At 43.9% G+C, this 19,233-nt stretch overlaps 1 protein-coding gene across 9 annotated transcripts in view; it reads right to left on the bottom strand.

Annotated features, from left to right (window-relative positions):
- Positions 1–17,120, bottom strand: part of LOC119482486 (ELKS/Rab6-interacting/CAST family member 1-like) — a 175,987-nt gene extending 158,867 nt beyond the window's left edge. For 5 of the 9 annotated variants that reach the window (XR_005205442.1, XM_037760016.1, XM_037760014.1 and 2 more), the window contains exon 1: positions 16,800–17,118. The gene's annotated coding sequence lies outside the window, so the exon portion shown is untranslated. Of the gene's footprint in view, positions 1–16,799 lie in introns of all 9 variants that reach the window. The other 4 variants (XR_005205441.1, XM_037760013.1, XM_037760015.1 and 1 more) reach the window with 2 other exon arrangements.
- Between the last annotated feature and the right edge of the window lie 2,113 nt (positions 17,121–19,233).

Here is a 19,233-nt window from a genome sequence, read left to right as displayed (position 1 = left end):
CTCCAGAGGGCTCCATAGCGCCCCCTAACGTACGCAGTTTTTCAGAGAAAGTTTCTTCGATCTTCACGAAATTCAAGTATGTCATTGCTCACGCCCTCATACCTGGATTAAATGATTTTGAGATTTCTTCGGCAAACAGGAAGTCAGCCATGTTGGACTTCCTGCGTGATTTTAGAATTTACGAACGCATATTTGAAGACTTTAGGATGCACAAAAATTTATGAAACTTTACACACACATCCAAACTAGTAATTACTTCATTTTAGTGGTGAAATTTTGCTTGGGCGTGGCATGTTGGCTCTCTAGCGCCCCCTTATGTCTTTCAGATTTTGAACATACCTTTAGGTACTCGAAAACTCATGAAATTTGGCAAGATGATAGACACCTGTGAACTTTATTTAAATATATAGCCATTAGGCTCAGTGTGTTTAGCCGGCTCTATAGCGCCCCCTAACGCGTTGAAATTTTAACTTTGTCAAAGTTGATCCGATAATCATGAAATTTGGTATGCATATCCCACTCATCATTTGAAACATATTCCTCATTGGGTTTCATTAGCTCCGCCCACCCGGAAGTCGGCCATATTGGATTTTATGTACGATTTTCCCAATTTTTGAGTTTTATTGGCCGCGTACTTTAACGAACTCCTCCTACAGATTTGATCAGATGGAGTTGAAATTTGGTCAGGACCATCTTAAGACCTTGAAGATGAAAAGTTATTAAAATGATGAGTGTCCACTTAACGATCGGACCGTAGCGTGGCGGCCATTTTGAGCCATTCGCCAGTTATTGTAACTCAACTGTACATAGTCCGATCTGCCCCAAATCTCTCAGGTATGATGGTGCTCCAGTACTGATGACATGTATATGAAAAATTATACTCATAGCCCCGCCCTAAGACGTTAGCCCCGCCCCCTTTCATAACTCATGAACCGTTTATAGTAGAGTCTTGTGGGATGTGTCATATCACTCAGCAGAGAGTGGGTTAACCCTAACTCAACTGTACATAGTCCGATCTGCCCCAAATTTCTCAGGTATGATAAGGGTCCAGTCCTGATTATATGTAAATGCAAAAATATAGTCATAGCCACGGCCCCTACACATTAGCCCCGCCCCCTTTCATAACTCATGATCCGTTTGTCGTAGAGTCTTGTGGGAGGTGTCATATCACTCAGCAGAGAGTGCCTGTTTCATTGGTGAAGGTTATCCCCGCCCCCTACACATTAGCCCCGCCCCCTTTCATAACTCATGATCCGTTTGTCGTAGAGTCTTGTGGGAGGTGTCATATCACTCAGCAGAGAGTGCCTGTTTCATTGGTGAAGGTTATGCCCGCCCCCTACACATTAGCCACGCCCCCTTTCATTACTCATGATCCGTTTGTCGTAGAGTCTTGTGGGAGGTGTTATATCGCTCAGCAGAGAGTGCCTGTTTCATTGGTGAAGGTTATGCCCGCCCCCTACACATTAGCCCCGCCCCCTTTCATAACTCGTGATCCGTTTGTCGTAGAGTCTTGTGGGAAGTGTCATATAACTCAGCAGAGAGTGCCTGTTTCATTGGTGAAGGTTATGCCCGCCCCCTACACATTAGCCCCGCCCCCTTTCATAACTCATGAACCGTTTGTCGTAGAGCCTTGCGGCAGGCGTCGTGGCGCTCGTCAGAGTTTCGGCTTCACGGTGCCCGGCCGCGTCGGTCGGCGTCCCGCCAGCATCCCCGACGCGCAAGGGGCGAGGGCCCGTTCATCGCTGCTTGCAGCTTTAATTATTATTCTTTTTCCGCTGGTAGATCGCGTTTTTGACGACCTTAGCCATCCCCAAAACTCACGAAAAGTGGAGTATGCGTCAGAACTGGTGGGAAATTCAATGTTCTGGAGTGACTGGGCTCGGGTGTCTCCAGAGGGCTCCATAGCGCCCCCTAACGTACGCAGTTTTTCAGAGAAAGTTTCTTCGATCTTCACGAAATTCAAGTATGTCATTGCTCACGCCCTCATACCTGGATTAAATGATTTTGAGATTTCTTCGGCAAACAGGAAGTCAGCCATGTTGGACTTCCTGCGTGATTTTAGAATTTACGAACGCATATTTGAAGACTTTAGGATGCACAAAAATTTATGAAACTTTACACACACATCCAAACTAGTAATTACTTCATTTTAGTGGTGAAATTTTGCTTGGGCGTGGCATGTTGGCTCTCTAGCGCCCCCTTATGTCTTTCAGATTTTGAACATACCTTTAGGTACTCGAAAACTCATGAAATTTGGCAAGATGATAGACACCTGTGAACTTTATTTAAATATATAGCCATTAGGCTCAGTGTGTTTAGCCGGCTCTATAGCGCCCCCTAACGCGTTGAAATTTTAACTTTGTCAAAGTTGATCCGATAATCATGAAATTTGGTATGCATATCCCACTCATCATTTGAAACATATTCCTCATTGGGTTTCATTAGCTCCGCCCACCCGGAAGTCGGCCATATTGGATTTCATGTCACTTTTAGCATTTTATAGGCCGCGTACTTTAACGAACTCCTCCTACAGATTTAATCAGATCGATTTGAAATTTGGTCAGGACCATCTTAAGACCTTGAAGATGAAAAGTTATTAAAATCGTGAGTTTTCACTTAACGAGCGGAACGTGGCGTGGCGTCCATTTTGAGCCATTCGCCATGAAACAGGCAGTTATTGTAACTCAACTGTACATAGTCCGATCTGCCCCAAATCTCTCAGGTATGATGGTGGTCCAGTACTGATGACATGTATATGAAAAATTATACTCATAGCCCCGCCCCAAGACGTTAGCCCCGCCCCCTTTCATATCTCATGAACCGTTTATAGTAGAGTCTTGCGGGAGGTGTCATATCACTCAGCAGAGAGTGCCTGTTTCATTGGGGATGGTTAGCCCCGCCCCCTACACATTAGCCCCGCCCCCTTTCATAACTCATGATCCGTTTGTAGTAGAGTCTTGTGGGGGGTGTCATATCACTCAGCAGAGAGTGCCTGTTTCATTGGTGAAAGTTATGCCCGCCCCCTACACATTAGCCACGCCCCCTTTCATAACTCGTGATCCGTTTGTCGTAGAGTCTTGTGGGAGGTGTTATATCGCTCAGCAGAGAGTGCCTGTCGTAGAGCCTTGCGGCAGGCGTCGTGGCGCTCGTCAGAGTTTCGGCTTCACGGTGCCCGGCCGCGTCGGTCGGCGTCCCGCCAGCATCCTCGACGCGCAAGGGGCGAGGGCCCGTTCATCGCTGCTTGCAGCTTTAATTATTATTCTTTTTCCGCTGCAAGATCGCGTTTTTGACGACCTTAGCCATCCCCAAAACTCACGAAAAGTGGAGTATGCGTCAGAACTGGTGGGAAATTCAATGTTCTGGAGTGACTGGGCTCGGGTGTCTCCAGAGGGCTCCATAGCGCCCCCTAACGTACGCAGTTTTTCAGAGAAAGTTTCTTCGATCTTCACGAAATTCAAGTATGTCATTGCTCACGCCCTCATACCTGGATTAAATGATTTTGAGATTTCTTCGGCAAACAGGAAGTCAGCCATGTTGGACTTCCTGCGTGATTTTAGAATTTACAAACGCATATTTGAAGACTTTAGGATGCACAAAAATTTATGAAACTTTACACACACATCCAAACTAGTAATTACTTCATTTTAGTGGTGAAATTTTGCTTGGGCGTGGCATGTTGGCTCTCTAGCGCCCCCTTATGTCTTTCAGATTTTGAACATACCTTTAGGTACTCGAAAACTCATGAAATTTGGCAAGATGATAGACACCTGTGAACTTTATTTAAATATATAGCCATTAGGCTCAGTGTGTTTAGCCGGCTCTATAGCGCCCCCTACCGCGTTGAAATTTTAACTTTGTCAAAGTTGATCCGATAATCATGAAATTTGGTATGCATATCCCACTCATCATTTGAAACATATTCCTCATTGGGTTTCATTAGCTCCGCCCACCCGGAAGTCGGCCATATTGGATTTTATGTACGATTTTCCCAATTTTTGAGTTTTATTGGCCGCGTACTTTAACGAACTCCTCCTACAGATTTGATCAGATAGAGTTGAAATTTGGTCAGGACCATCTTAAGACCTTGAAGATGAAAAGTTATTAAAATGATGAGTGTCCACTTAACGATCGGACCGTAGCGTGGCGGCCATTTTGAGCCATTCGCCAGTTATTGTAACTCAACTGTACATAGTCCGATCTGCCCCAAATCTCTCAGGTATGATGGTGCTCCAGTACTGATGACATGTATATGAAAAATTATACTCATAGCCCCGCCCTAAGACGTTAGCCCCGCCCCCTTTCATAACTCATGAACCGTTTATAGTAGAGTCTTGTGGGATGTGTCATATCACTCAGCAGAGAGTGGGTTAACCCTAACTCAACTGTACATAGTCCGATCTGCCCCAAATTTCTCAGGTATGATAAGGGTCCAGTCCTGATTATATGTAAATGCAAAAATATAGTCATAGCCACGGCCCCTACACATTAGCCCCGCCCCCTTTCATAACTCATGATCCGTTTGTCGTAGAGTCTTGTGGGAGGTGTCATATCACTCAGCAGAGAGTGCCTGTTTCATTGGTGAAGGTTATCCCCGCCCCCTACACATTAGCCCCGCCCCCTTTCATAACTCATGATCCGTTTGTCGTAGAGTCTTGTGGGAGGTGTCATATCACTCAGCAGAGAGTGCCTGTTTCATTGGTGAAGGTTATGCCCGCCCCCTACACATTAGCCACGCCCCCTTTCATTACTCATGATCCGTTTGTCGTAGAGTCTTGTGGGAGGTGTTATATCGCTCAGCAGAGAGTGCCTGTTTCATTGGTGAAGGTTATGCCCGCCCCCTACACATTAGCCCCGCCCCCTTTCATAACTCGTGATCCGTTTGTCGTAGAGTCTTGTGGGAAGTGTCATATAACTCAGCAGAGAGTGCCTGTTTCATTGGTGAAGGTTATGCCCGCCCCCTACACATTAGCCCCGCCCCCATTCATAACTCATGAACCGTTTGTCGTAGAGCCTTGCGGCAGGCGTCGTGGCGCTCGTCAGAGTTTCGGCTTCACGGTGCCCGGCCGCGTCGGTCGGCGTCCCGCCAGCATCCCCGACGCGCAAGGGGCGAGGGCCCGTTCATCGCTGCTTGCAGCTTTAATTATTAGGGCCCGAGCACGAAAGTGCCAGGACCCAACGGTGTCCTGGCACGAAGTGCAAGGAACCTATTGTTTTTCTGGGGATTATTATTATTATTCTTTTTCCGCTGCGAGATCGCGTTTTTGACGACCTTAGCCATCCCCAAAACTCACGAAAAGTGGAGTATGCGTCAGAACTGGTGGGAAATTCAATGTTCTGGAGTGACTGGGCTCGGGTGTCTCCAGAGGGCTCCATAGCGCCCCCTAACGTACGCAGTTTTTCAGAGAAAGTTTCTTCGATCTTCACGAAATTCAAGTATGTCATTGCTCACGCCCTCATACCTGGATTAAATGATTTTGAGATTTCTTCGGCAAACAGGAAGTCAGCCATGTTGGACTTCCTGCGTGATTTTAGAATTTACGAACGCATATTTGAAGACTTTAGGATGCACAAAAATTTATGAAACTTTACACACACATCCAAACTAGTAATTACTTAATTTTAGTGGTGAAATTTTGCTTGGGCGTGGCATGTTGGCTCTCTAGCGCCCCCTTATGTCTTTCAGATTTTGAACATACCTTTAGGTACTCGAAAACTCATGAAATTTGGCAAGATGATAGACACCTGTGAACTTTATTTAAATATATAGCCATTAGGCTCAGTGTGTTTAGCCGGCTCTATAGCGCCCCCTAACGCGTTGAAATTTTAACTTTGTCAAAGTTGATCCGATAATCATGAAATTTGGTATGCATATCCCACTCATCATTTGAAACATATTCCTCATTGGGTTTCATTAGCTCCGCCCACCCGGAAGTCGGCCATATTGGATTTCATGTCACTTTTAGCATTTTATAGGCCGCGTACTTTAACGAACTCCTCCTACAGATTTAATCAGATCGATTTGAAATTTGGTCAGGACCATCTTAAGACCTTGAAGATGAAAAGTTATTAAAATCGTGAGTTTTCACTTAACGAGCGGAACGTGGCGTGGCGTCCATTTTGAGCCATTCGCCATGAAACAGGCAGTTATTGTAACTCAACTGTACATAGTCCGATCTGCCCCAAATCTCTCAGGTATGATGGTGGTCCAGTACTGATGACATGTATATGAAAAATTATACTCATAGCCCCGCCCCAAGACGTTAGCCCCGCCCCCTTTCATATCTCATGAACCGTTTATAGTAGAGTCTTGCGGGAGGTGTCATATCACTCAGCAGAGAGTGCCTGTTTCATTGGGGATGGTTAGCCCCGCCCCCTACACATTAGCCCCGCCCCCTTTCATAACTCATGATCCGTTTGTAGTAGAGTCTTGTGGGGGGTGTCATATCACTCAGCAGAGAGTGCCTGTTTCATTGGTGAAAGTTATGCCCGCCCCCTACACAGTAGCCACGCCCCCTTTCATAACTCGTGATCCGTTTGTCGTAGAGTCTTGTGGGAGGTGTTATATCGCTCAGCAGAGAGTGCCTGTCGTAGAGCCTTGCGGCAGGCGTCGTGGCGCTCGTCAGAGTTTCGGCTTCACGGTGCCCGGCCGCGTCGGTCGGCGTCCCGCCAGCATCCTCGACGCGCAAGGGGCGAGGGCCCGTTCATCGCTGCTTGCAGCTTTAATTAGGGCCCGAGCACGAAAGTGCCAGGACCCAACGGTGTCCTGGCACGAAGTGCAAGGAACCTATTGTTTTTCTGGGGATTATTATTATTATTCTTTTTCCGCTGCAAGATCGCGTTTTTGACGACCTTAGCCATCCCCAAAACTCACGAAAAGTGGAGTATGCGTCAGAACTGGTGGGAAATTCAATGTTCTGGAGTGACTGGGCTCGGGTGTCTCCAGAGGGCTCCATAGCGCCCCCTAACGTACGCAGTTTTTCAGAGAAAGTTTCTTCGATCTTCACGAAATTCAAGTATGTCATTGCTCACGCCCTCATACCTGGATTAAATGATTTTGAGATTTCTTCGGCAAACAGGAAGTCAGCCATGTTGGACTTCCTGCGTGATTTTAGAATTTACGAACGCATATTTGAAGACTTTAGGATGCACAAAAATTTATGAAACTTTACACACACATCCAAACTAGTAATTACTTCATTTTAGTGGTGAAATTTTGCTTGGGTGTGGCATGTTGGCTCTCTAGCGCCCCCTTATGTCTTTCAGATTTTGAACATACCTTTAGGTACTCGAAAACTCATGAAATTTGGCAAGATGATAGACACCTGTGAACTTTATGTAACTGTATAGCCATTAGGCTCAGTGTGTTTAGCCGGCTCTATAGCGCCCCCTAACGCGTTGAAATTTTAACTTTGTCAAAGTTGATCCGATATTCATGAAATTTGGTATGCATATCCCACTCATCATTTGAAACATATTCCTCATTGGGTTTCATTAGCTCCGCCCACCCGGAAGTCGGCCATATTGGATTTCATGTCACTTTTAGCATTTTATAGGCCGCGTACTTTAACGAACTCCTCCTACAGATTTAATCAGATCGATTTGAAATTTGGTCAGGACCATCTTAAGACCTTGAAGATGAAAAGTTATTAAAATCGTGAGTTTTCAATTAACGAGCGGAACGTGGCGTGGCGTCCATTTTGAGCCATTCGCCATGAAACAGGCAGTTATTGTAACTCAACTGTACATAGTCCGATCTGCCCCAAATCTCTCAGGTATGATGGTGGTCCAGTACTGATGACATGTATATGAAAAATTATACTCATAGCCCCGCCCCAAGACGTTAGCCCCGCCCCCTTTCATATCTCATGAACCGTTTATAGTAGAGTCTTGCGGGAGGTGTCATATCACTCAGCAGAGAGTGCCTGTTTCATTGGGGATGGTTAGCCCCGCCCCCTACACATTAGCCCCGCCCCCTTTCATAACTCATGATCCGTTTGTAGTAGAGTCTTGTGGGGGGTGTCATATCACTCAGCAGAGAGTGCCTGTTTCATTGGTGAAAGTTATGCCCGCCCCCTACACATTAGCCACGCCCCCTTTCATAACTCGTGATCCGTTTGTCGTAGAGTCTTGTGGGAGGTGTTATATCGCTCAGCAGAGAGTGCCTGTCGTAGAGCCTTGCGGCAGGCGTCGTGGCGCTCGTCAGAGTTTCGGCTTCACGGTGCCCGGCCGCGTCGGTCGGCGTCCCGCCAGCATCCTTGACGCGCAAGGGGCGAGGGCCCGTTCATCGCTGCTTGCAGCTTTAATTATTATTCTTTTTCCGCTGCAAGATCGCGTTTTTGACGACCTTAGCCATCCCCAAAACTCACGAAAACTGGAGTATGCGTCAGAACTGGTGGGAAATTCAATGTTCTGGAGTGACTGGGCTCGGGTGTCTCCAGAGGGCTCCATAGCGCCCCCTAACGTACGCAGTTTTTCAGAGAAAGTTTCTTCGATCTTCACGAAATTCAAGTATGTCATTGCTCACGCCCTCATACCTGGATTAAATGATTTTGAGATTTCTTCGGCAAACAGGAAGTCAGCCATGTTGGACTTCCTGCGTGATTTTAGAATTTACGAACGCATATTTGAAGACTTTAGGATGCACAAAAATTTATGAAACTTTACACGCACATCCAAACTAGTAATTACTTAATTTTAGTGGTGAAATTTTGCTTGGGCGTGGCATGTTGGCTCTCTAGCGCCCCCTTATGTCTTTCAGATTTTGAACATACCTTTAGGTACTCGAAAACTCATGAAATTTGGCAAGATGATAGACACCTGTGAACTTTATTTAAATATATAGCCATTAGGCTCAGTGTGTTTAGCCGGCTCTATAGCGCCCCCTAACGCGTTGAAATTTTAACTTTGTCAAAGTTGATCCGATAATCATGAAATTTGGTATGCATATCCCACTCATCATTTGAAACATATTCCTCATTGGGTTTCATTAGCTCCGCCCACCCGGAAGTCGGCCATATTGGATTTCATGTCACTTTTAGCATTTTATAGGCCGCGTACTTTAACGAACTCCTCCTACAGATTTAATCAGATCGATTTGAAATTTGGTCAGGACCATCTTAAGACCTTGAAGATGAAAAGTTATTAAAATCGTGAGTTTTCACTTAACGAGCGGAACGTGGCGTGGCGTCCATTTTGAGCCATTCGCCATGAAACAGGCAGTTATTGTAACTCAACTGTACATAGTCCGATCTGCCCCAAATCTCTCAGGTATGATGGTGGTCCAGTACTGATGACATGTATATGAAAAATTATACTCATAGCCCCGCCCCAAGACGTTAGCCCCGCCCCCTTTCATATCTCATGAACCGTTTATAGTAGAGTCTTGCGGGAGGTGTCATATCACTCAGCAGAGAGTGCCTGTTTCATTGGGGATGGTTAGCCCCGCCCCCTACACATTAGCCCCGCCCCCTTTCATAACTCATGATCCGTTTGTAGTAGAGTCTTGTGGGGGGTGTCATATCACTCAGCAGAGAGTGCCTGTTTCATTGGTGAAAGTTATGCCCGCCCCCTACACATTAGCCACGCCCCCTTTCATAACTCGTGATCCGTTTGTCGTAGAGTCTTGTGGGAGGTGTTATATCGCTCAGCAGAGAGTGCCTGTCGTAGAGCCTTGCGGCAGGCGTCGTGGCGCTCGTCAGAGTTTCGGCTTCACGGTGCCCGGCCGCGTCGGTCGGCGTCCCGCCAGCATCCTCGACGCGCAAGGGGCGAGGGCCCGTTCATCGCTGCTTGCAGCTTTAATTATTCTTATTATTCTATTATGTCTTTGAGCGTGAAAACGAGGTGCTTGGGATAATGAACTTTTTTTGAAATTTTGCACACGTGTCAGACGTGCGTGAAATGAATATCTGATATGGGTTTCGTGCTCGGGTGTGGCAAATTGGCTCGCTAGCGCCCCCTATTGAGTAGCCCCGACGACACGTTTCTCCTAAATTTACGAAATTTGGTAGGTATATGTACCATGATGAGACGTAAATAAAACCCTCTTGGAGGTATACCGTAAACCCAACCGGAAGTCGGCCATATTGGATTTTATGGCGTTTTTTTACCATATCCAGGCGCTGTACTTTAACGAACTCCTCCTAGAGATTTAACCCGATTTACTTCAAATTTGGTCAGTAGTATCTTAAGACCTTTGGGATGAAAAGTTACTCAAAGATCAAAAAGTAATCGAACTATGTTGCCGTGGCGTGGCGGCGAAAAAGCGCCTTTCGCCAAGAAACAGGAAGTTGTTGTAACTTTGTCGTACATTAACCTATATGCTCCAAATTTCTCATGCCTGATAAAGGTCCCTGTCTGACGACATCCATATGCAAATTTTGACTCACAGTCATAGCGCCACCTAGTGGTAACAGGAAATATCATGTTTTACACATTGATGTACTCTGCCTCAGAAATTAATCACATCTACCTGAAACTTGGTCAGTAGTATCTTAAGACCTTTGGGAAGAAAACTTATCAAAAGATCAAAAAGTTATCGAACCATGTTGCCGTGGCGTGGCGGCGAAAAAGCTTCATCGCCAAAAAACAGGAAGTTGTTGTAACTTTGGCGTATAGTAACCAATCTGCTCCAAATTTCTCATGCAAGATAAAACGTACGTGAAATAAATATCTGATATGGGTTTCGTGCTCGGGTGTGGCAAATTGGCTCGCTAGCGCCCCCTATTGAGTAGCCCCGACGACACGTTTCCCCTAAATTTACGAAATTTGGTAGGTATATGTACCATGACGAGACGTAAATAAAACCCTCTTGGAGGTATACCGTAAACCCAACCGGAAGTCGGCCATATTGGATTTTATGGCGTTTTTTTACCATTTCCAGGCGCTGTACTTTAACGAACTCCTCCTAGAGATTTAACCCGATCAACTTCAAATTTGGTCAGTAGTATCTTAAGACCTTTGGGATGAAAAGTTACTCAAAGATCAAAAAGTTATCGAACTATGTTGCCGTGGCGTGGCGGCGAAAAAGCGCCTTTCGCCAAGAAACAGGAAGTTGTTGTAACTTTGACGTACATTAACCTATATGCTCCAAATTTCTCATGCCTGATAAAGGTCCATGTCTGACAACATCCATATGCAAATTTTGACTCACAGTCATAGCGCCACCTAGTGGTAACAGGAAATATCATGTTTTACACGTTGATGTACTCTGCCTCAGAAATGAATCACATCTACATGAAACTTGGTCAGTAGTATCTTAAGACCTTTGGGATGAAAACTTATCAAAAGGTCAAAAAGTTATCGAACCGTGTTGCCGTGGCGTGGCGGCGAAAAAGCTTCTTCGCCAAAAAACAGGAGGCTGTTGTTACTTGACTTTACATAGTCCAATCTGCTCCAAACTTCACAAGCTGGATAATGGAAAAGGCCTGAAGACATATATGTGGTATTATGCGTGATAGTCATAGCGCCCCCTACAGGAAACAGGAAGTTGTTGTAAATTGGCTGTACATTGTCCAATCTTCCCCAAATTTGACATGTTTTATAAGAGTCTTGCCCTGAAGACATGTACGTGCCCCGACGTGCGCGTTCCCCCGACGTGCGCGCGTGGGCGAGGGCCCGATCATCGCTGCTTGCAGCTTTAATTATTCTTATTATTCTATTATGTCTTTGAGCGTGAAAACGAGGTGCTTGGGATAATGAACTTTTTTTGAAATTTTGCACACGTGTCAGACGTGCGTGAAATGAATATCTGATATGGGTTTCGTGCTCGGGTGTGGCAAATTGGCTCGCTAGCGCCCCCTATTGAGTAGCCCCGACGACACGTTTCTCCTAAATTTACGAAATTTGGTAGGTATATGTACCATGATGAGACGTAAATAAAAGCCTCTTGGAGGTATACCGTAAACCCAACCGGAAGTCGGCCATATTGGATTTTATGGCGTTTTTTTACCATATCCAGGCGCTGTACTTTAACGAACTCCTCCTAGAGATTTAACCCGATCAACTTAAAATTTGGTCAGTAGTATCTTAAGACCTTTGGGATGAAAAGTTACTCAAAGATCAAAAAGTTATCGAACTATGTTGCCGTGGCGTGGCGGCGAAAAAGCGCCTTTCGCCAAGAAACAGGAAGTTGTTGTAACTTTGTCGTACATTAACCTATATGCTCCAAATTTCTCATGCCTGATAAAGGTCCCTGTCTGACGACATCCATATGCAAATTTTGACTCACAGTCATAGCGCCACCTAGTGGTAACAGGAAATATCATGTTTTACACATTGATGTACTCTGCCTCAGAAATTAATCACATCTACCTGAAACTTGGTCAGTAGTATCTTAAGACCTTTGGGAAGAAAACTTATCAAAAGATCAAAAAGTTATCGAACCATGTTGCCGTGGCGTGGCGGCGAAAAAGCTTCATCGCCAAAAAACAGGAAGTTGTTGTAACTTTGGCGTATAGTAACCAATCTGCTCCAAATTTCTCATGCAAGATAAAACGTACGTGAAATAAATATCTGATATGGGTTTCGTGCTCGGGTGTGGCAAATTGGCTCGCTAGCGCCCCCTTTTGAGTAGCCCCGACGACACGTTTCCCCTAAATTTACGAAATTTGGTAGGTATATGTACCATGACGAGACGTAAATAAAACCCTCTTGGAGGTATACCGTAAACCCAACCGGAAGTCGGCCATATTGGATTTTATGGCGTTTTTTTACCATATCCAGGCGCTGTACTTTAACGAACTCCTCCTAGAGATTTAACCCGATCAACTTAAAATTTGGTCAGTAGTATCTTAAGACCTTTGGGATGAAAAGTTACTCAAAGATCAAAAAGTTATCGAACTATGTTGCCGTGGCGTGGCGGCGAAAAAGCGCCTTTCGCCAAGAAACAGGAAGTTGTTGTAACTTTGTCGTACATTAACCTATATGCTCCAAATGTCTCATGCCTGATAAAGGTCCCTGTCTGACAACATCCATATGCAAATTTTGACTCACAGTCATAGCGCCACCTAGTGGTAACAGGAAATATCATGTTTTACACATTGATGTACTCTGCCTCAGAAATTAATCACATCTACGTGAAACTTGGTCAGTAGTATCTTAAGACCTTTGGGATGAAAACTTATCAAAAGATCAAAAACTTATCGAACTATGTTGCCGTGGCGTGGCGGCGAAAAAGCGCCTTTCGCCAAGAAACAGGAGGCTGTTGTTGCTTGACTTTACATAGTCCAATCTGCTCCAAACTTCACAAGCTGGATAATGGACCAGGCCTGAAGACATATATGTGGTATTATGCGTGATAGTCATAGCGCCCCCTACTGGAAACAGGAAGTTGTTGTAAATTGGCTGTACATTGTCCAATCTTCCCCAAATTTGACATGTTTTATAAGAGTCTTGCCCTGAAGACATGTACGTGCCCCGACGTGCGCATTTCCCCGACATGCGCGCGTGGGCGAGGGCCCGATCATCGCTGCTTGCAGCTTTAATTATTATTATTATTCTTCCTTGTCTTTGCGCGTGAAAACGAGGTGCTTGGGATAATGAACGCGTTTTGAAATTTTGCACACGTGTCAGACGTGCGTGAAATGAATATCTGATATGGGTTTCGTGCTCGGGTGTGGCAAATTGGCTCGCTAGCGCCCCCTATTGAGTAGCCCCGACGACACGTTTCTCCTAAATTTACGAAATTTGGTATGTATATGTACCATGATGAGACGTAAATAAAACCCTCTTGGAGGTATACCGTAAACCCAACTGGACGTCGGCCATATTGGATTTTATGGCGTTTTTTTACCATATCCAGGCGCTGTACTTTAACGAACTCCTCCTAGAGATTTAACCCGATCAACTTCAAATTTGGTCAGTAGTATCTTAAGACCTTTGGGATGAAAAGTTACTCAAAGATCAAAAAGTTATCGAACTATGTTGCCGTGGCGTGGCGGCGAAAAAGCGCCTTTCGCCAAGAAACAGGAAGTTGTTGTAACTTTGTCGTACATTAACCTATATGCTCCAAATTTCTCATGCCTGATAAAAGTCCCTCTCTGACACCATCCATATGCAAATTTTGGCTCGCAGTCATAGCGCCACCTAGTGGTAACAGGAAATATCATGTTTTACACATTGATGTACTCTGCCTCAGAAATTAATCACATCTACCTGAAACTTGGTCAGTAGTATCTTAAGACCTTTGGGATGAAAACTTATCAAAAGATCAAAAAGTTATCGAACCATGTTGCCGTGGCGGCGAAAAAGCTTCTTCGCCAAAAAACAGGAAGTTGTTGTAACTTTGGCGTATAGTAACCAATCTGCTCCAAATTTCTCATGCAAGATAAAACGTGCGTGAAATAAATATCTGATATGGGTTTCGTGCTCGGGTGTGGCAAATTGGCTCGCTAGCGCCCCCTATTGAGTAGCCCCGACGACACGTTTCACCTAAATTTATGAAATTTGGTAGGTATATGTACCATTATGAGACGTAAATAAAAGCCTCTTGGAGGTATACCGTAAACCCAACCGGAAGTCGGCCATATTGGATTTTATGGCGTTTTTTTACCATATCCAGGCGCTGTACTTTAACGAACTCCTCCTAGAGATTTAATCCGATCAACTTCAAATTTGGTCAGTAGTATCTTAAGACCTTTGGGATGAAAAGTTACTCAAAGATCAAAAAGTTATCGAACTATGTTGCCGTGGCGTGGCGGCGAAAAAGCGCCTTTCGCCAAGAAACAGGAAGTTGTTGTAACTTTGTCGTACATTAACCTACATGCTCCAAATTTCTCATGCCTGATAAAGGTCCCTGTCTGACAACATCCATATGCAAATTTTGACTCACAGTCATAGCGCCACCTAGTGGTAACAGGAAATATCATGTTTTACACATTGATGTACTCTGCCTCAGAAATTAATCACATCTACCTCAAACTTGGTCAGTAGTATCTTAAGACCTTTGGGATGAAAACTTATCAAAAGATCAAAAAGTTATCGAACCATGTTGCCGTGGCGTGGCGGCGAAAAAGCGCCTTTCGCCAAGAAACAGGAGGCTGTTGTTACTTGACTTTACATAGTCCAATCTGCTCCAAACTTCACAAGCTGGATAATGGACCAGGCCTGAAGACATATATGTGGTATTATGCGTGATAGTCATAGCGCCCCCTACAGGAAACAGGAAGTTGTTGTAAATTGGCTGTACATTGTCCAATCTTCCCCAAATTTGACATGTTTTATAAGAGTCTTGCCCTGAAGACATGTACGTGCCCCGAAGTGCGCGTTCCCCCGACGTGCGCGCGTGGGCGAGGGCCCGATCATCGCTGCTTGCAGCTTTAATTATTATTATTATTATTATTATTACAGGCACACTTCAAGTCCCCCAAGGGGAATATTAGGAACATCACAGGAGCACTGTAAAGTGTTATAATGTCCCTAAACTGGCACTGTAGAAGAATATTACAGGATTATTATTATAGCAATGATGTGAGTGTGTGTCAGCAGCACTTCTTCTGCAGCCAGTTATAGAGTAGCTTTTCAAATCTATCAATAAACTGTTCATCTGTCAAATGTTTCAAAAGACTCTTAAAGGGTCATTTAATTGCTGTTTTGTAATTGCTTTCCCCCATGTTGTCCATGTATCTGTTTTTATGTTTTTTATTTTTTCCCACCCACAATGTTGTTTGGTTACGATTGCCCAGAAGTCTTTATAGATATTTAAATCAATATCCTCCTCACAAACACTAACCATACACTTCCACGCAACACACACACACACACATCTTTTTTGATATATTTACTGTATTGTTATTGTTGTTATTATATATATATATATATTGTCCTAATTGTTTGTTATCACTATTATGTAGTCATATTATTTATTTTATACTAATCTTGTCCTAATTGTTTGTTATCACTATTATGTAGTCATATTATTTATTTTATACTAATCTTGTCCTAATTGTTTGTTATCACTATTATGTAGTCATATTATTTCTTTATATTAATCTTGTCTCTAGGTGGAGGCTTCAGATAAGCCCAGTGGGGTTTATTTTGCCTCTTCCTGCACTGTATATTATTCATTTATTTTTGTTGTTATGTTGTATAGTCTTAAATTGTGCAAAACAAATAGAAATAGAAAACAAAATTGACTGTAAAAGTCCCCCTGGGAATATTAAAGCAAGAGATGAAACATAAAGGTACTATATGTAACTTTCAGAAAAGCCTTGTTATTAATTGTTACATATAGTACCTTTAATACTGACTACAGGCACACTTCAAGTCCCCCAATGGAATATTAGGAATATCACAGGAGCACTATAAAGTGTTATAATGTCCCTAAACTGGTGGCTGTAGAAGAATATTACAGGATTATTATTATAGCAATGATGTGTGTGTGTCAGCAGCACTTCTTCTGCAGCCTGCAACACAGTGAACACATTGATAATAGAGGTACAGAGACAAGACTTAGTGTTATTAGCTTGTTATTCCAGAGGGGGAAGCCTCTCTGGCTGTGTAGCTACACAAAAAACAGGAGGAAGTCGTGTTGAATGGGCTGAAAAATACTAAATGTATCATGACAAGTGTAGCAGAAACACGTCCACAGTATAGTATAGGTCTCTCACACAGCTGACCTGAAACACTGCTGCACCTCAAAGCAGCCATCACCGTTTTATGCTTTTACTCCACAAACACACAGACGACGCACACGGTGAGGTGACCACGTAATACACATACATACATACATGCATACATACATACACGTAGGGCCTGTGTAATAAGACATTCATGTGCACACACTCCTAACTTCCAGTACTCACTGCGGCTGTGGTCACTGTGTTTACGTTGCTGCCCCGTCGGTTGTGAAATAAGCTCCGTGTGGAAACAAACAGAAAAAGAAAAGGCCAGTCACATCTCCTCGTCAGTTAGTCCGCTGTTGTCAAGGTAACAGACTGGTCAACCGAGGTGAAAGGCTGCTCTCTTTCAAGGCTTGTCTTCCTGTCTCGTACCGTGTCTCCTTGTCTGTCTCTTCTGTCTGTCTTCTCCCTCCTCTCTGTCTCTGCCAGCTCTCTCTCTCTCTACCTACTGGTGGTGGCTCCTCCAACTGCTCTGCTAGGGCGCTCCCGTGACGTCACGACGTTGGAAAAGCGCGCCCCCGAGACGTATTCCACCCTCTACTAGTGATGGGAATTCCGGCTCTTTTTAGTGAGCCAGATCATTTGGCTCAGCTCACCAAGAAGAGCCGGCTCTTTCGGCTTCCCAAACGGCTCTTCATTTTACCACTTCTGCCTTTTTAAAATTCAGCCAAATTTAGCGCAGTTTTGACCTATGATTAGTATGTGTGCACATATATCACTTAAAGGGACTATTTGTAACTTTCAGAAATGCTTGTTAACAGCGACACCTTTGGCCATTAAGTCAACGAAAGTCAGCGTCGGGTTCACGTTTGCTCGCTCTACATAGACATGAACGAGCATCTCTCAAAACAGTGAGGAGACACACGTCAGCTAAAACCACAATATCACTCTATATTTCAGCTGCTTGGCAGTAATGTTACCTGACCAGACGAAGGTCTCTCCATGAATCAATGCTGATCCTAGTGTTGGCTTGTCCTGCCTCAGCAAAAGCGGGTTGGTGCCGAGGCTGAAGCAGGAAGAGAAACGTTATCGCCTCCCGACTGCGCCCGGAGGCGATAGCGTTTTTCACGGAAAACCTCTGTTGGTCTGGAGGAGCTGCAGCATTTATTTTAGCACGTCCATTGTACATTCACTAGATATTCTCAGAGCGCGCATATGTGCGAGCGCGCATATGTGCGAGCGCGCATTTATGCGAGCGCGCATGGGTTTCCGACCTGGTACATTTATACGCTTAAAAAGTTACAAACAGTCCCTTTAAATTATTCAATATAATTATACTAAACCTTTTAATTTCCAGAATACCGTAATTATACATGCTGCTTCGTTTCCGACTGTCACTCATCTTGTCTGCTATTCGCGCACCACACTCGTCTCTCTCTTTCTCTCCTCCTCTTCCTCCTTCTCTGTACCTGTAGACCGTCAGCGCGCCATGCACCCCGCCCCTCCCTGCTTGATGGTATGATCCTTGTCTGTCATCACCTGATGGGTCGCATGGACGTCGCATGGTCATTAATACAACATTCAGTCACAGTCAGTGCGCGGAGAAGATCGTCCTATCATTCTGCCCTGAATTAATTAAACAATTAAACACGGACGGGAACCGGCTCTTATCGTTCACTTAAAAGAGCCGGCTCAAAGAACCGGCTCGTTCGCGCCGACACATCACCACTCCCCTCGTCCCGCTCCCTCTCAGCTGAGTATGCTAATGATGCTAATTCATAATTATCAATATTTCATAAGGAAAAACTTCTTTATTTTTATATCCTGTAAATTTAGCTTAACCCTACTTTCTTTCTCCAGTCCGGCTACAATTTCTCTCGTGTTTATCTTCTTTAATCAACACTAATACTGTAACAAACTTCTCTCTTTCTGGGTGACTCGTTCTCTTGGGGTGACTCGACTCCGAGTCTGTTACACTCACACCTGTCCCCCCGGCAGACAATGCCAGGTAGGAACTAAAGTTACTAGCATTACTAGACCTAGTATGTATAGCAATATATAAATAAAATAACAGTTTAAGTGCTATAAATGATAATGGAATAATTACTGCATGTAATAATACAACTTAATTCTTCAAGTCCAAAATAACAATGTGGAATTATTCCTACTAAAATATATAGGCTATATCTTTCCACTGTATATTGTAACAACATAAATTACTATGGTCATCTATGACCTAAAAATATAATGTGTTCAGTAACTGATGTTACATTAGCATCTTATGTGGATAACTGATGATGAAATTCACTGGTTCAGATAAATGATTTATCAGCTTGCTAATAGAGGAAGTATTCAGATCCTTTACTTTCTTATTAAAGTAGAAAACACTGTAAAAAATACTCCTTTACAAGTAAAAGATATAAAAAATGTAATGTAAACATTTTTTTAATGTTAAATGTAAAAATGTTACTAAAGTAAAAGTTTGTATTATTAACAAAATGTAATTTAAGTATCAAAAATAACATTACACAATGCAGAAAAATGCCACCTGTGACGCTTATATATTAGATTAATATATTACCAATGAGTTAATGTGCAAGCAGCATTTTATTGTTGTAATTGGTTGAGTTTATTTTTAACTATTACTATTATATAATCTTGGCTTGTTTAATCTATA

This window comes from Sebastes umbrosus, chromosome 23, assembly GCF_015220745.1.
Source record: "Sebastes umbrosus isolate fSebUmb1 chromosome 23, fSebUmb1.pri, whole genome shotgun sequence".
Classification (NCBI taxonomy): Eukaryota; Metazoa; Chordata; class Actinopteri; order Perciformes; family Sebastidae; genus Sebastes; species Sebastes umbrosus.
Note: the sequence above shows the minus strand (reverse complement) of the source record. Positions and strands in the feature narration are given on the sequence as shown.